The sequence below is a fragment of the Lactuca sativa genome, chromosome 1, assembly GCF_002870075.4.
Source record: "Lactuca sativa cultivar Salinas chromosome 1, Lsat_Salinas_v11, whole genome shotgun sequence".
Classification (NCBI taxonomy): domain Eukaryota; kingdom Viridiplantae; phylum Streptophyta; class Magnoliopsida; order Asterales; family Asteraceae; genus Lactuca; species Lactuca sativa.
Window position 1 is genome coordinate 112,934,017 of NC_056623.2, and position 15,966 is coordinate 112,949,982.

At 33.4% G+C, this 15,966-nt stretch overlaps 1 long non-coding RNA gene across 1 annotated transcript; it reads right to left on the bottom strand.

Moving 5' to 3' along the window:
• Positions 1-10,214: 10,214 nt before the first annotated feature.
• On the bottom strand, positions 10,215-11,892 carry LOC111921468 (uncharacterized). Its single transcript, XR_002860180.3, has 3 exons — positions 11,430-11,892; positions 10,508-10,544; positions 10,215-10,409 (listed from the first exon to the last, which is right to left on the bottom strand). It is a non-coding gene; the product is annotated as an uncharacterized LOC111921468 (long non-coding RNA).
• Positions 11,893-15,966: the final 4,074 nt, after the last annotated feature.

Genomic DNA, 15,966 nt, shown 5'->3' on the forward strand with positions numbered 1-15,966 from the left:
TATGTCTCTAAGCCCACTTGTGTTGCCCAACAATCGTAATTCTTTTGTACTGTCCTAGTGACACCGATTTTAGTATGAATGCAGGCACGTATACTTTATTAAATATTTTATTATTTAAAGTATAAACTCTTGGTCAGAGTATTTTTTTTTTAATCCCTTATGTATTTATAGTTAGTATATCTCTTATGGGTTGATATACTTAATTCACTAAAAACAATGCTCTGATACCAATCTGTCACACCCCAAAACCAAGAACGGCGGAAACATTCTGGGGCGGAGGACGTCATGTATAATATCAACAACAATGTAAAGTAGTAAACAAGCAACAACATCATCCATTGCATTAATAATATAATTATTATACAAATGTGTTCTGTCAAATTTTGATAAACACTAAAGCATAAATCAAAATGAAAGATAAGTCTTGAACAAGCTCCATCTTCCTTTCTCCTTGCATCGGTACCTGTCTATGATGACCTGAGGATACAAGTAATTTTGAAAGCGAGTATCAGCTTTGAAGCTGGTGAGATCATAAGTATTTAGTGTCTTAATTCGTATGTAATTATTTGTATGTAAGAATTTGTAAGTATATTTATTGTAAGTAGTGAAAGTGTATATGAACTGTAAGGGTTTGAAAAACCCTATAATCCCTATGATTCCTACTAGTATATGAAGGTGTCTTCTACCAAGACCTAACTGTTCTGAATGTATGTCTCTTGTAAGAGTATGTATGTTCCCAAGTATAACTATCATTATCCAAAAATATAGTTTCTACATTACCGTGCGTCGTGTGAATGTTCACGAAGTGAATATAATGGGAAAAATGAAATAGTACTATGGTGTAGTGCTATAAGAACTACTGCCGTACTAACTACCTTAAACCGGATTTATATTAAGGCATTATGTGATAAATTGCACTATACTATCGACTAGTAACAACGACATAATGAATGGTCGTAATAACGGAATGACGTTTGGCACCCGCAGACCTGCAGGTCCGGCTGTAGCTAGCAGCAAGGTGTAGGATTGTCAATCTAGTATAGATCTATACGCAAACTCACGCTCTCCCTTCAAGAGACTCTGGCTACAACTCGAGTCATGAAATTTAAGTCATGCTTCGATTTAAATCACAATAATTAACGTATTCTTGTATATGTAATGTAATGAACTGTTCTAGTTGTAATGTACGTGCTCTCTACCTAGCAAGTATAGTAATGTAATGAACTGTTCTAGCTGTAATGTATGTGCTCTCTACCTAGCAAGTATAGTAATGTAATGAACTGTTCTAGTTGTAATGTAAGTGCTCTCTACCTAGCAAGTATAGTAATGTAATCATCCTAGTATAGTTGTATATGTTCTCTTCCTAGTATAGCTGTATATGTAATGTACTGTCATGTTCTAGAAAGTATTGACTCATGAATGAACTGACTCATTGTATGATATCGTGTTCTAGTAATTGTTCTAGTATCTTCCTAAACTACCCATATGGTAGTTTATTAGTGATCTAACTGGTACGTATGAACATGGATGTATACCCTTGCTACCCAAGGGCATGGGATGAACTGGAAGGACCTTTTATGACTATATATGTACACATGATATATAACTAATATTTAAACGACTTTCGGACGAGTACCCGATATCCCACCAGACCACATCTCAAGCGCGAAAAGGAAATAGGGTGGATAACCTTCCTAAGTCTTTTAAACATTTCTTATATAACTATACATATAGAGTCATGCAATTTATAATATACAAGCATAAATAAGTTTTGTAAGACATTTGAAACATAAATATTATTTTAAGAAAAGATCGACTTGATGTCAATCTATAAAACAATTTGAAGGCATAAGTTTGATAAAACAGTTTAGTATAAGGAAACATTTGTTTGAAACACAGTTGTAAACAAGTTTGAAAGGTAATGTACAGAGTAAGATGCACAGTGCAATAAGGAGTTTAAGACATATATTATGTTTATAAAAAATCATTTCAAGGAAACTGTTTGGTAAAACGGCTAATGAGTAGCCAAATCATTTGAATGGTGTATATTAATCACATGTGATTAATGTATAACTAGCATTATTCTACTTACTAATCACATGTGATTGACATAATAAGTAGCATGATTCTACTTGTATCCCCCCCCCCCCCCATAAAACATTTAAAAATAGTTTAAAACATTAGTTAAGGGGTATGAACTCACCTGTAGTAAGTGACCGGAATTGAACAGACTGTTATCGTACGGAAGGATCGGACAAGTGCTTGGTGTCAAGTGAAGACTTAGACACACACAATGATCCTAATTACATATGAAAACATATGTATTTAAATAATTAGTGATTAAAACACTAATTATACAAGTATAAACATTTAACCGCGAGGAAAACACTTTTGGTCAAGTGCTAGAAGGCTAATGGGTTGCAACAAAGGAGTGCAATGCCCCTAATGGAAGTTTATGGTCTAATGACCATGTTCTTTGGAGTTTATGGCCCAGGGGAGTAAACTCCTGGCCGTAAACTCTCAACCAAGGCTCTAAATGGTGCTTAGGATTTTTACAACTCTAGTGGTGAATTGTTTCAAGGCTATAACAAGTGTTTGGGTACCATATTAACTCCTTTGGGGAGTTTACGGCCCAGAGACCATATTCCCTTGGAGTTTACGGCCATAAACTCCCTTGGGAGGGTTCTTATGGTGTTTTCAAGTCTCAAACATTTCTAGGTAATGATCTATGTTGGGTTCTAGGCATAAGGAAGGAGTTAGGGTGTCATTTGACCCCTTTATAGGTGTTTACGGCCCAAGAATTTATCTTGGCCGTAAACTCCTTTTTCCTTGTGATTCCTTATGTTTTCTTGGCTTTAAACACTTTAGGGTACTTGTCCTAATTGAATTCTAAGCTTTAGGAGGTGTTTCAAAGCATTTTTGGCATGTTCAAGGGAGTTTACGGCCTAATATATTCTTGGGCCGTGAACTCCCAAACTTGGGTGTTTCTTGGTTGATTTCATGTCCCTAAAGTAAGTAGAATACTTTCTAGGCATTTGTTTAAGGCTATGGAGGACCCTAGGCACACTTTGGTGCCCTTACTTAGTGTTTACGGCCCAAGAGCATTTCCTTGGCCGTAAACTCCCTTTAAGGGGTGTTCTTGGTTGTTTTCTAGCCTCAAATGATCATACATATTATCCTAAACTAGTTGCCTAACAAGGAAATGGGACTAGATGGCCTTTAAGCTTCATTTTGGAGTTTACTCCCCAAGAACGTTCTTGGGCGGTAAACTCTCGGATCTCATTTATTTGACCTACAATCTATGTTAAGAGGCATAAAACAAGCATTATAACACAACTAGAGAAGTGTACTCACGATTTGGGATGAAAACTCGAAGATCCATGAGAGAGAAAATGGCTTTTCTCTAGTTGGAAATGTGAATAATGAATGAATTTAGTTCATAAATCTATTTATAGTCCTGAAATATTTTTGGCAGAAAATATTTTTATTCCTGGAACGAACTCTAGGGTCCTAGAGTCTTGGAATAATAGTGTTGCACAAAACCCTAGTGCATCCACTCTCCTAATATCTCCTTAAGTGTAAAATCCTGAAAACTGCCAAACTTATACTCGAAATCTGAGTTTTCACTATAACCGTTCTAACTTCTATTGGATTGAAATGGTTTGTTCAGAATGGAAATTTCGGGTTGTCACAGCAGATCTTGTGAGGGTAGAACCAAAGCCCTTGCATAGACAGGCTTCTTTCCAATGTCTGGGGATGGGAATAATTTCCATTGTTTCCCTATACTATGCTACGTGCTCCTCAGGATCCGTGGTTCCGTCGTATGGCTTCATGCTGGGGTCTGTAAATGTTTTGGAACTTTAGTGTCAGCTATCGTTGGGATGAATCTAGAGATCATGTGACTTGTGGGGATGCTTCTAGCACCGGCTGAACAATTCCAGGTACGCTTGAGATAATTTATCTTAGCTGTTGTAGTTCCTTAGCCATGACTAGGCTCAAACCTGTATCAATATCTATTGATTTAGTTGTGAAATTATTATCACTGTTAGAGTTACCAAGATCCCTGTTATTGGGAGTAACAAAAGTTAATTTGGGATCCTGAATCTTGGGACAGATCGCTGAGGATCCTAGGTTGTCGAAGTTCAGGAGCTCGGGTTGTAAGACCGAGGGTGTTGCCACCTGAGGCTTGTGGATTTTCGTCCTCACTCTCTCCACTTCCTTGAGAATTCACCTGTTATCCTCCTGTTATTGGGCGACTTGTCGCTCCAGTCTTATCATTATAGCACAAATTTCGTTGTTGGAAATCATCACAGGAGGATCCTGGAGTCCTTGAGTGATCGTAGAGTTATTTTTCTTCTGAGTTTCAGATACATTCTTTGGAGCTCCAGTGGTGGAAGTTTTTAGAGGAAATAGGAGGAATCGAGGAAGTGGAGAGAGTCGATTGGGTAGACATGATTTTAAGAGGGATTTTGAATACCACGGTCTACATTGAGCGCCAAATACTTTTATCCAAAAAAATAATTTAGCTGAAATAGACCAAAGTGTATGAGAGGATGTGATGTTCAATATAGAGCAAATAAGTAATATGAATCAAAGCAACACAAATTTTTACAAGTAAAGCCCTTGATCCTTGTTAGGATATCCGACATAAAACCTTGGGATGTGATAACAATCACCTGTCTTGATGTTTTTATTGATTGAAAAGAAAATTATAAAGAGAATTAAATGAATGTCAGTACAAGTGATAGTATTCTGCCAAAAAATTGTGTGTAGTGTGATGATTACAAGTGTTATATATAGTCAAACCCTAACAATTAGAACTCCGATAATTTCGGGATCCTCCGAGATTACTTATAGCTATTTGATTGACTTGGTCCTCTGGGTCTTTTGCATTGTTTTGATGACTATCCGTTGTATGTATGACTTTGACTAGTTATTTCTGCACATGTAAGAAAGACAAAAGTATATATATATATATATATATATATATATATATATATATATATATATATATATATATTGGTTCAGGTTCATTTAAGACCATTCTAATTTTGTGAGACTGTGTGACCAAATCTAAAAATAATTTTAAAATGCAAAATAAATGGAAAAATCCAAAAATTCTTTTTTTAAATATTATTTTCAGAACTTGAATTAAATAAAAAATATAAAAAATAAAAAAAAATCTTTTTTTTTTAAAAATACGTGAAATATTCTAATAGAATATTACATTGTACATAGTCTAAAAAATAATTGAAAAATGCAAAATAAATAGAAAAATCTATTTTTTTTTTAAATATTAGTTTCGGAACTTGACTTAATTAAAAAAATAAATAAAAATAAAAAAATCTCGTTTTTTTTTTTAAAATACGTGAAATATTCTAATAAAATATTATATTGTACATATTCAAAAAAATAATTTTAAAATGCAAAATAAATGGAAAAATCCAAAAATTGTTTTTTTAAATATTATTTTCGGAACTTGAATTAACTAAAAAAAATAAAAAAAATAAAAAGAAATAAAAAAAAAGTAAAAAGAATGCGTCTCACAGTCTCACAAAATTAGGTCGTCTCACATGAACCTAACCCTATATATATATATATATATATATATATATCAGTTATTAATAAAAAAGATATTAGCCTTGATCCAAACGTATATTCGGGATGGTGAGCTTTGAGGATCCTAAGCCTTTGAGGATCCTTGGATTTCAGGAACTCATTGTAGTTTGGAGATCCTAGCCCTAACAGTTGTAAAATTTATCTTTAACTCCCAAGTAATAATTATTTAATGAATTAAAATTTACCTCATAAAATCATAAATTGAATTTTGTTTGCACCATTGGGTCTAGTGAAAAAAAAATATCAACAACAATACATTTATTTGAAACCACTATATTATTGTATGTTTTTTTTTTTTAAGTTTATGATATCAAATAAAAAATGTATAATTATGTTTTAGCATTGGATTATTTATATATAGTTAACTTCAAAAAGTTGATTATGTTAGTTTATCCCATTTTTAATTTGAAATATTAGTTTATGGTATGTTTAAATTGAAATATTATTAATGATGTATAATATCTATTAAAATGTCTCGTTTATATTAAATTTTTGGATATCCAAATTAAATCTAATGTTTCGAAGCTCATGTGATCTGTCAATATTTTTACCATTTAGTTTATTCATACGCAACGTGCAGGTGCACGATTTTTTATTTTTTTTAATTGGAAGTCCTGATAACCATCTATAATCACACAAATAGTCACTTTTGGATTCCACTTAAAATGATAGATATTCGACAACAATGGGAAACAGGTTACATAAAATGTAAGGTTCTAAAAGACGGGCCTGATGGAAAGGCCAAGCATCGAGCTTTATGGACCATGGTGAGACCATAATATTTTGCAAGGCTTGATGTAATATGAAACATTTTTTTTTTTTTAATTTTTAGTTATATTATCATGTAAATATAAATATATATCAATTATATTAAGTTTTTTAAAGTCTTAGATGAACAACTAAAATCAAAAAATTAATAAAAAACTCAATAGTTGTATGCCGATCATAAAAAACATAAAAACAAACAAAAATACTCATGCAATAACACACTATATAACATATCGTAACACATCTGTGTACATGTCACGCTGAACAACACTGCCACTAGGTTTTCAAAACGAAAGAATTCGAGCCTCATGCAACGATCAGTCTATTAGAATACTGATAAAATGAAGGTAATACAATAATACAACACATTCAAATGCCACTTCCAAAAAAAAAAAAAAATTGCTCTGTCAGTAATATATTATATATGCAAGAAAAATGTGTTGAAACATTTTCTAGAATATATCTAGCATCCATGATTAAGTATAATTGTTGTTCACCAAATTATAATTGTAATATTCCATGTGTTAAATGCTTATTTATTATCACAAAAGTATACATTGTTATACAAAATAAGTCTTATGTGACTCATAAAAATCTTTTCGTATCTTTTTTGTCAAATTATTGATAGTTTGATTAAACTGATTTGATCATTAATGAGTACTACAAATCATTTGACATCCAACCATATATTTTTACGACTTTTTTTAAAGTTCTTTGTCTAAATTTTGCAGCTTAAATAATTGCATAAAATTATCATCTACATGATAATATCTGTAGGTCCTTTCGGACAACTATTTCCCAGTACGATAGAACAATAGTATATAATGTGTTTTACTCATATCTAGGGCAGGTCAAGAGGTATGGAGGGTGCATCTAAACGTGAGTTTTTGTGGTGGATATTCTCTTTATGTTTTTGTTATATGCGATGCAAAAAAAATTATTTGTTTTTAGTAATTTATAGATATTTTATCATTTTATTTATACTATTAAATCATTTATTTATTGTTTATTATGTAAACTAATAAACATAGGTTTCATTATTGAATAAAAAAAAAGAGTATAATTATACAAAAAGACAACATAAATATAAAAGCTAAATAAGTTAAACCTAATTTAGCTAAACCTAGATATAGGGATAAAGGGTCAAACATGGTCCGAAGCTAAAGGAACTAATAATTTTATTATGCTAATAATGTAACGTTCCAAAAATACTAGTTAAAATTTCATTTTTAAATCATTAAATCCATACAAACATTTCTTCCAAAACCAATCAGAGTAAATTGTATTTTTCAATCATCAGAGTAAAACATTAATAATTTGTGCGGAAAAATCATCAGATGATGTTGTGCAGTCAAGTCATGTTCTTCCCTCTGGAACCAGAAGTACCTGAAAAATGTTTAAACCTCAAACCGTAATCACAAAGCATAGTGAGTCCCCCTAAATATCACATAACATACATAACACCGGCCCCACCCACAAACAAATGGGCCCCGCCCAACATACATAACGTGCCTCACCCAACATACAGATGGGCCCTACCCAACATACATAATAGGCCCAACCCAATACTACAAACGGGCACCACCTATCACATAATGCAAGAGTCACAAAGACAACTAGCATCCTACATAATATAGTGAAAAGACTTACATTTTTCTCACTAAATCAACTAAACTACAACTCAATGTGCCGCAATAGATGCTACTACACTCCTATCAAAACATACAAAGTCTAACCTCAGACTACACACTAAATCAAGCAACCTTGACCAAAGTCAACCATACCCAAAAAGTCAACAGTTAAGTCAAAGTTAACTACCAATAATATCAACCATTAAGCCTCACGTCATGACTAGCCCTTGGTCACTTTGTGAGAACATGCTCAACCCGATTTCAAATCGTCTCGCTCTAACTCAGCCAAATCACTCATGAACAACCCACCCGGCCAGTATCACGATATGAACACTCCTTGGTCATGTCGTAAGCATAACGTGACAATATAGTCGCATATTCCTTCTTGTTCATGTCGTGACATCCTCTATGTCACGTCATGACAACAGTCTGAAGAAATAACCTAATGGTTTGAGTCCTTAATCCATTAAGTCTTGAACTCTCACTTTCCAGAAAGCTTTATGGGACTCTAATGGTTCATAAAAATACCAACCTTATGGACATACATGCCCCCATGCATGTCCTCTATCTAATCTAGGTCAAAAACAAAGAAAATGACCCAACACTCATGTAAGAGTCCAATATGCAATCAAATTCCAAATGTGAACCATATAACACTCAAATGGTGTAATACCTCAAATTTCAATCCAAATTTTCCAACTAAAATTTAAGTGTTTATTTTAATCACAACTACAAAATATTAAATAGGACCATTTAATCTTAAAAATTTATAAGAGTACCGTCAAAAATTATCATGTGAACAGGTCTCCCAATGATGTGATGCTATCGAGTCGTTCCCTTCCTTTAATATAAGAAAACCTAAAAACATTTAAACCACAAAGCATAAGCACAAAGCTTAGTGAGTTTCCCAAAATACAACACACAGAACAACACAAATAAACAACTATGGGTTATCAACAACCCAGGAGACTACCTAAAGTATCAGTAAGCAAACAGCATGCCCTATGGGTTATCAACAACCTTGGATACTACCCGAAGTCTCAACACACATAGTATCATATATCACAGTAACAACAATATGACCCAGCTGGTCAGCATGTACATACTACCACATAAGAAAGCATACAAGATTCATAAAGACAGCAAACATCCTACATACACAATTTAGTGGGTCAGCATTGGTGCCTTCGACCCACTACGATACACTAAGAAGACTCACCTAAATCCAAGAACTCTGAAACACTATGATACAATCCCTTTTCTACACTTCTTACAGCCTTGAATCCACTAACACCAGAACCAAATAAAATCTTAACTAATAGCCCAAAATCCTCAACTTTGACCCAAGGTCAAACTTGGTCAAAAAGTCAGCGGTCAACAGAAGTCAATGTCAACAAGTTAAGAAGTCAAACTTCAGGCTGAGTACACCCATCGTACTCAGCTCGGACGCATGGAATACTCACCTTCCTGAAACGGAACTGAACACGAGTACGTACAATATACTTAAAGGTACGCCCAATGTACTTGGTCAGATGACACTTTTCCATTAAGTGTTTATTCTCTTAAGTCCTTTCATCCAACACTTAGATCAAGACCCATAACATCATTCTAAGTCACAAAGTTTCCACCTTTATGACTTCCCATGCCGATAAAATGTCCAAAAGACAAAAACCCTAAGTTATTAATCCATTAAAACATCATAAATCTTGCAAGGAAGGGATACAAGGACCAAGATCACATTTTTATGGTTCTTTATAGCTCCATCAGGGATAAAGTTTCCAACTTTATCCATTAGACACTACTAGAAAAACAGCATTTTACGACGTGCAATGCATGTCGTAAAAAGCTCAGACGACGCGCAAATGCGTGTCAAGGAAGGCCCTATCATAACGAGAGACGACACGATTTTGCGCGTCGTCTATAGACGACACGCATTTACGACGTGAATTTATGACGCGCATTTACGATGCGTAATGCGTATCAAGGAAGCCCCTGTCATAAAGGAAGACGACACGCATTTGCGTGTCATAACCTTACGACGCACGTTTAGGACACACATTGTGTATCATTGAAGCTCCTGTCATAAATGAAGATGACACGCATTTGCATGTCATAAACTTCAGCAACCATTTACGATATACATTTATGACGCGACTTTATGATACTCAATTACACATAATACAAAAATATGGAAACAAATATATACCAAAACAATCAATTTCATCCATAACATCATCTTAAAAAATTGTAATGCATTGGTATTAAGGGGATCCGATTGTACATTGTTATTAAGAGGTTTTCCCTAACTATATAACCTAGTACTACATAGCTATTAAGGAACAGCTTCTTGTTTCTACTTCTTATTGTTATGCTTCTGTTTCCACATGATACCTGTTTTCATCATCAACACATTTGTATTCAAAATGGCTTCAAGCATCATCAATCTATGTTATAAAAGATTAAAATTTAATACACATGTAGTAACATACCTTTTTCCAAGAATCCAAGCTTCAATACAGCCCATACCTATATAAAAAATGATTAACAATTTAAGGAATATATAATTAACAATCACTATGCACCAAGTAAATCTACAATCAACATCTTAACTAGTTTCTTCTCGATGTTTTTATTTAAGGTCCAGACATCAAGATTTTTTTAAAGGAATTCCACTTTGAACAAGTTGTGAGCATGCTATAAAATTGATTAATATAGTACATTGCTATTTCCTTCAACAGGTTGAGATCATTAAAGTAGCTTTTGAGAAAAGCATGAGACAAGACAATTATGAGTTTGCTTTTGTCCGTGCATGCTTAGAATCTTCATCTTGTTGAGATTTGTTTTAGGGATCGCAAAAAATATTATTACATTTACATAAAGGAAAAAAGTTTGGATTAGAAAATGACATGTTTACCCTTGTAATAAAAAGTTGTGTTTCAATTTTGGTCCTTATTTTTGAGGTTCTTGTAGAGGTTTTGGTCCTTGAGTATAGCTGATTTTTGCCACTTTAGACCCAAAAATAGTCATTTTTGTTGGAGAAGGGGCCAAATATGCAAAAAGGAAACTGTAAGGATGAAAAGAAAAAAGAAAGCTATATTCAGGGACTAACAATTGTAGTTGGTTCAACTAAAGACTTTGATCCTTCAAAAAGCGAGGCTTTAGTTGACTTATAGTCCTTGTTGTTTCACTTTGTTGTGATTTTGGTCCCTCTTACTTGCACCCTTAGTAAAATGACTATGTTACCCCTAGCCCCTTTCTTATAAACCAACAAAAAGCAAACCATAACTTACTTGTGTAAAAATTCAAGACCCCCTACAGTTCTTGATTCAGTGCCCATCAATTCAATTAATCCTTCCCATTGTTGCATATATATACATAAGGTATTAATACAAATCATACATACATACATACCTCAAAACATTCATCAGAGATCGACTTTCCAACAAAGTCAAACAACTTCTGAGCAATTCTATTAAGGCGAACTTCATCATGAGCATATTGTAGCCAGAAGATTCCGGAACCTTTTCTACCATGCTTCCAGCGATGCATTCCAACAATCTGTTAATTAATATGTAATATCTCAGTCTATTACAATCAATTATTCAATAAAACATTTATAAAAAAAACATTGATTTAATAAAATTATCTTCATAGGATTTGCATTCACACTATCAAGATCATATAAACGAGATATCTCAATATTATGTTTGCAGTACAAAAGTAATTGAACATTAAGTCAAAAAGTCAAGAAGTCAAAATAGATGGAAGGTCAACGAGTCAACCTTGAGGAGAACTTGACTATGATATACTGGTTGTTTGTATAACAAAATTTCCAACAATCCAACTCCATGTTTCATCCAAGATATTAAATATATCGGAGCAGTCTGCAAAAAACAATATATATATATATATATATATATATATATATATATATATATATATATATATATTGTGTTCTTTTTAATAGAAAAAAGATTTGCACACTCACTTGCCACATCAGCACATGAAAAGATAACACTTCAGCATAAACAAGTCTGTGTGATTCCTCTATGCTAATTCCCCCTAAATTATGTCTTTCTTCTTTTAAAAGAATTTCTGCTTGAATATTGCCAGCTCTCAGTAACTATGTAGCATGAGAAATCATCCTATTATCACCATATATATATATATATATATATATATATATATATATATATATATATATATATATATATATATATATATATATATATATATATATATATATATATATATATATTAGAAAATATTAAAAGCTATGTGATTAAAAATTACAGATTAGCTCACCAGGGACCAAATGATTTTGAGCACTTTGCTTATATAACCTAAAAAAATAATAACAAATTAGACATCTCATTAATAATAATTTGTTGAAGTAAAATATTTTATAATGTAAATGAGCATATTGTGTAAATTGTCTTCAAGACTTCCTCTTGATAGGAAATCATAAACTAAGAGGAGATTGTCGTCTTCAAAGCAAAAACCAAAAAGGGAAATGATATTTTGATGATGCAGAGCAGTAATAATCTTACTTTCTAACACAAATTGAAGATTTTACTTCAAAGCAAAACGCAAAAAGTATAAAAAGTTAGAAAAAAGATGGAATTGAAAATTTGAATTTAACAACAAAGATTCAAGATTTTACTTACACTTTGGATTTGAAATGGCGCCCGGTTATTGGGTGGACTCCACAACCATCACAAGAAGTAGAGGAATTCTCGTTATACCCTTCAACAGCTGATGGAAAAGCTTCATAGTCGAAGTAAGGAGCATTAAGATCCATTGGTTTTGGTGGTTGAATATCTTTAAACTTCACACATTCAGATGTCTTTTCAACCTTTTATTTGTTCTTTGAGTTTGAACTTTCAGCAGCTTTAGGGTTCACCACAACCTCATTATTCTTCACAGTTGATGACTTACTACTAGGGGTGTGGGCCCTTGGGGTAGCCATGGAACCATAGATTTGATTTAAGTATACATGTGTCATCTTTTACATAAGCTTAGATATCAGTGGGGTTGAGGTTGTTGCTTTGGATGCCAATTCGAGGGGCAGTTTTGTAATTTGATCACGTAGAGGTTCAGGCATAGGTTTAAGCAATTCAGACAACACATTTGGAATTGGTCCAAAAGGGATCTGGGGCTGTGATGTTCTCAGGGGGAACATTGTTTAGTTTGTGTTGGTTTTGGGGTTGGGTTTGGGGTCCCAGATGATCCACCATGACTATCATTTTCGAGCTTAACAGTGATCCTTAAAGGGTTTAGAGACTTTCCAACAACATCACAAAGATCATCATCATCAGCAAGAGTGATTGCATCTCCATCTTCATCAACATATGTGAGAGAAAAATCAACATCAGGATTGAAGTTGAAGAGTCTACGTATCTTTTCCCTCAAAGCAACAGTGTCAAGAGCAAGATTACTGTCATTGATGGATGCCATGAAGCGCCTGAGAGTTTTATCGAAATTAACCTACAAAAATTCACAAATATATCTAAATATTTAAGCTAAGATTAATCAAACTGTAAATAAGATGCATGAAACTTGCATGAAATACGTGGTTTTCTTTTAATTTACATTAACAAATGGAAAACGAGTATTTTCATACTTAAGGGTTTCAACCTGATGAGCTACTACCTTCACCCTTCAATACACTATATATGATGATAGAAATCAATAATAACTGGAAATCAAACCCACTTAGAAAAAGGGCGATATAAGGTTTCAAAAAAACAACACAAATTGTCCTCATCACAAACGGTTAAACAAAAACCCTAACCCTAGCTCCAAAACAGCACCTGGTAGCGTTCAATTCGCATAAAAATTGATCTTTAAAAACAAAACAAAGAAAAAAATTCCCAAAAAAATAAACGAAACACAATACTAAAATCTGGTTCAGATTGAACGAACATAGATATTAAGACATAGGGTTATACAATTTAAACGATAACCAAGCGTTAAGAACAAACCTTGATCGTGATTGACAAAGAATCCATGTGAGAGACTGAAGTGATAACAACCCTTGAAAGAAATAGAAACAACGCTTGCAAAAACGAAGTTAAAATTGATGAAGTATTGAATCAAGTAATGAAATCAAAATCAGAGTTTCAAGAATTGAGAACACATAATGTAAATAAGATCTAGTTTCATCTTGTATTATGCTTCACGGTTACAAAGAGAAAATAGACAAGAACAGCTCCAAAATTGTTATCTAACTCTAAGTAACATTCCCTATTTAATGAAAACAGTAAAGCATACAAAATATTACAAAGGACCAAACTTCATAGATTCGACATAAAATGCCTTTGCAAAATAACAATACATTTTGATACCTTACAACACTACTACGACCCTTAAAATCTCCCTCTTTGTAAGCAGTGTTGAAATCAATTGATCAAAACTTAAGCAGCCATGTGTAATGTTCTTCGAATTTCAGCATACCAATTCATCACTTTCTTTAGTTCAGCCTTCTCTCTATCATTATTCTTCTTACAACTATTCATACGCACAATTAAGTTTGTATACTGAGTAGATGTATATCTTTCAACTTCACTTGTTTGGAAAAAGAACTTCGATGGTTTTCCTTTCTTACTCTTCCCAGCAAAGACTAAGCCAAATGGCTTCAAACATATTTCACCATCCACATACTTCTTCAACTGAGCTTCACTCATTGTCTTGGTTTGAGGAATAGTAACTTCTTTTTCCATTGTTGCAGCCAACTCAACGTCTGTTATAGCTAGACAATCATAGTAATTGCCTATGAAAAGTTTTATATGACCCAGACCCAATTTTAACACATCCTTGCTTGTGTTTTGGAGTTTAGAATCATCCAAATCCTTGAGTATATATGCAACTTGAATCAAATCATTCAAGTTCATAAAAGGGAAATCAACAATGGAAAACTCGAAAGGTACTTTATTTGCCCTTACAACGTGATAACGAAAATTCTGCAACATATTTTTGAAAATTTCACCTTTCGTTATACCGAGCACTTGAACAATTTTCACCAATGACCAAACCTCTTCTTTTACCTCCGCCAACACTGCATGGAACCTCAGCTTCATATGAGAAAAATCATCCTTGCTCTTGAATCTATTCACAACCTTATATTGAGCAGTAGGAAACATCATCTCATTGATGGGAAAATCAAGCTGATTCTTATCAGAGTTTTCAATTGCATAACCCTTTCTTGGCTTTTTATCGAATTCATACATTTCGTTGTATGTAACTCTGGCTTCAATATTTTCATAATTGTGCAATTTCCTTGGATCACCTTTGTTCCTTGTAGGTGGATCATTTGCACGAAGCATCAAAATATTCTGAATATGACGCTGTTTCTCCATCTCTGCTTCAACTTCAACCTTTCTTTCTTCTTTCGTCTTTTCAATAAGAATTGTTTTCCCTTTGTCTAAAGTTTTTGTTGTTTCCTTAGGTTTTGAACTACTTCCCCCTTCACCAGTTAACCCAATTACAATGCCTTTTGAGATTAACCTTGTCGTAACTGTAGTTGCCATTACTGGTTTAGCCTTCGAAAGTATATGTTTTGTTGTAGGAATTTGAGTCTTGAAAACTTTACCCGCAACGTTTGTTTCTTCGTTCATTTTCTCAGAAACATTTGCTCCTTTACCAACACCTTCCTTTTCTCCCCCTGGCACCCCTGTGATAACAAGCGGGGCATTCGTTGGTAAGATAGTGACAAACTGAGACAATGGAGCCAACATCTTTTGAATTGTAGCCTCGAAGTAACGAAACTTCTGATCAATAAACTCAGGAGTAAAAGTTGAGGATGAACCAGACTTCAAAACAACTCCCTTCAATTCTTCAAGCAGAGTAGTAACTTTTCCAAAACTTGAAACAGTAGCAGTTGCTTTCTCATCAAACTTATGATCAAAAGATTGATGAGTTTTAACAAATGTAGTAACAGAATCCGCTA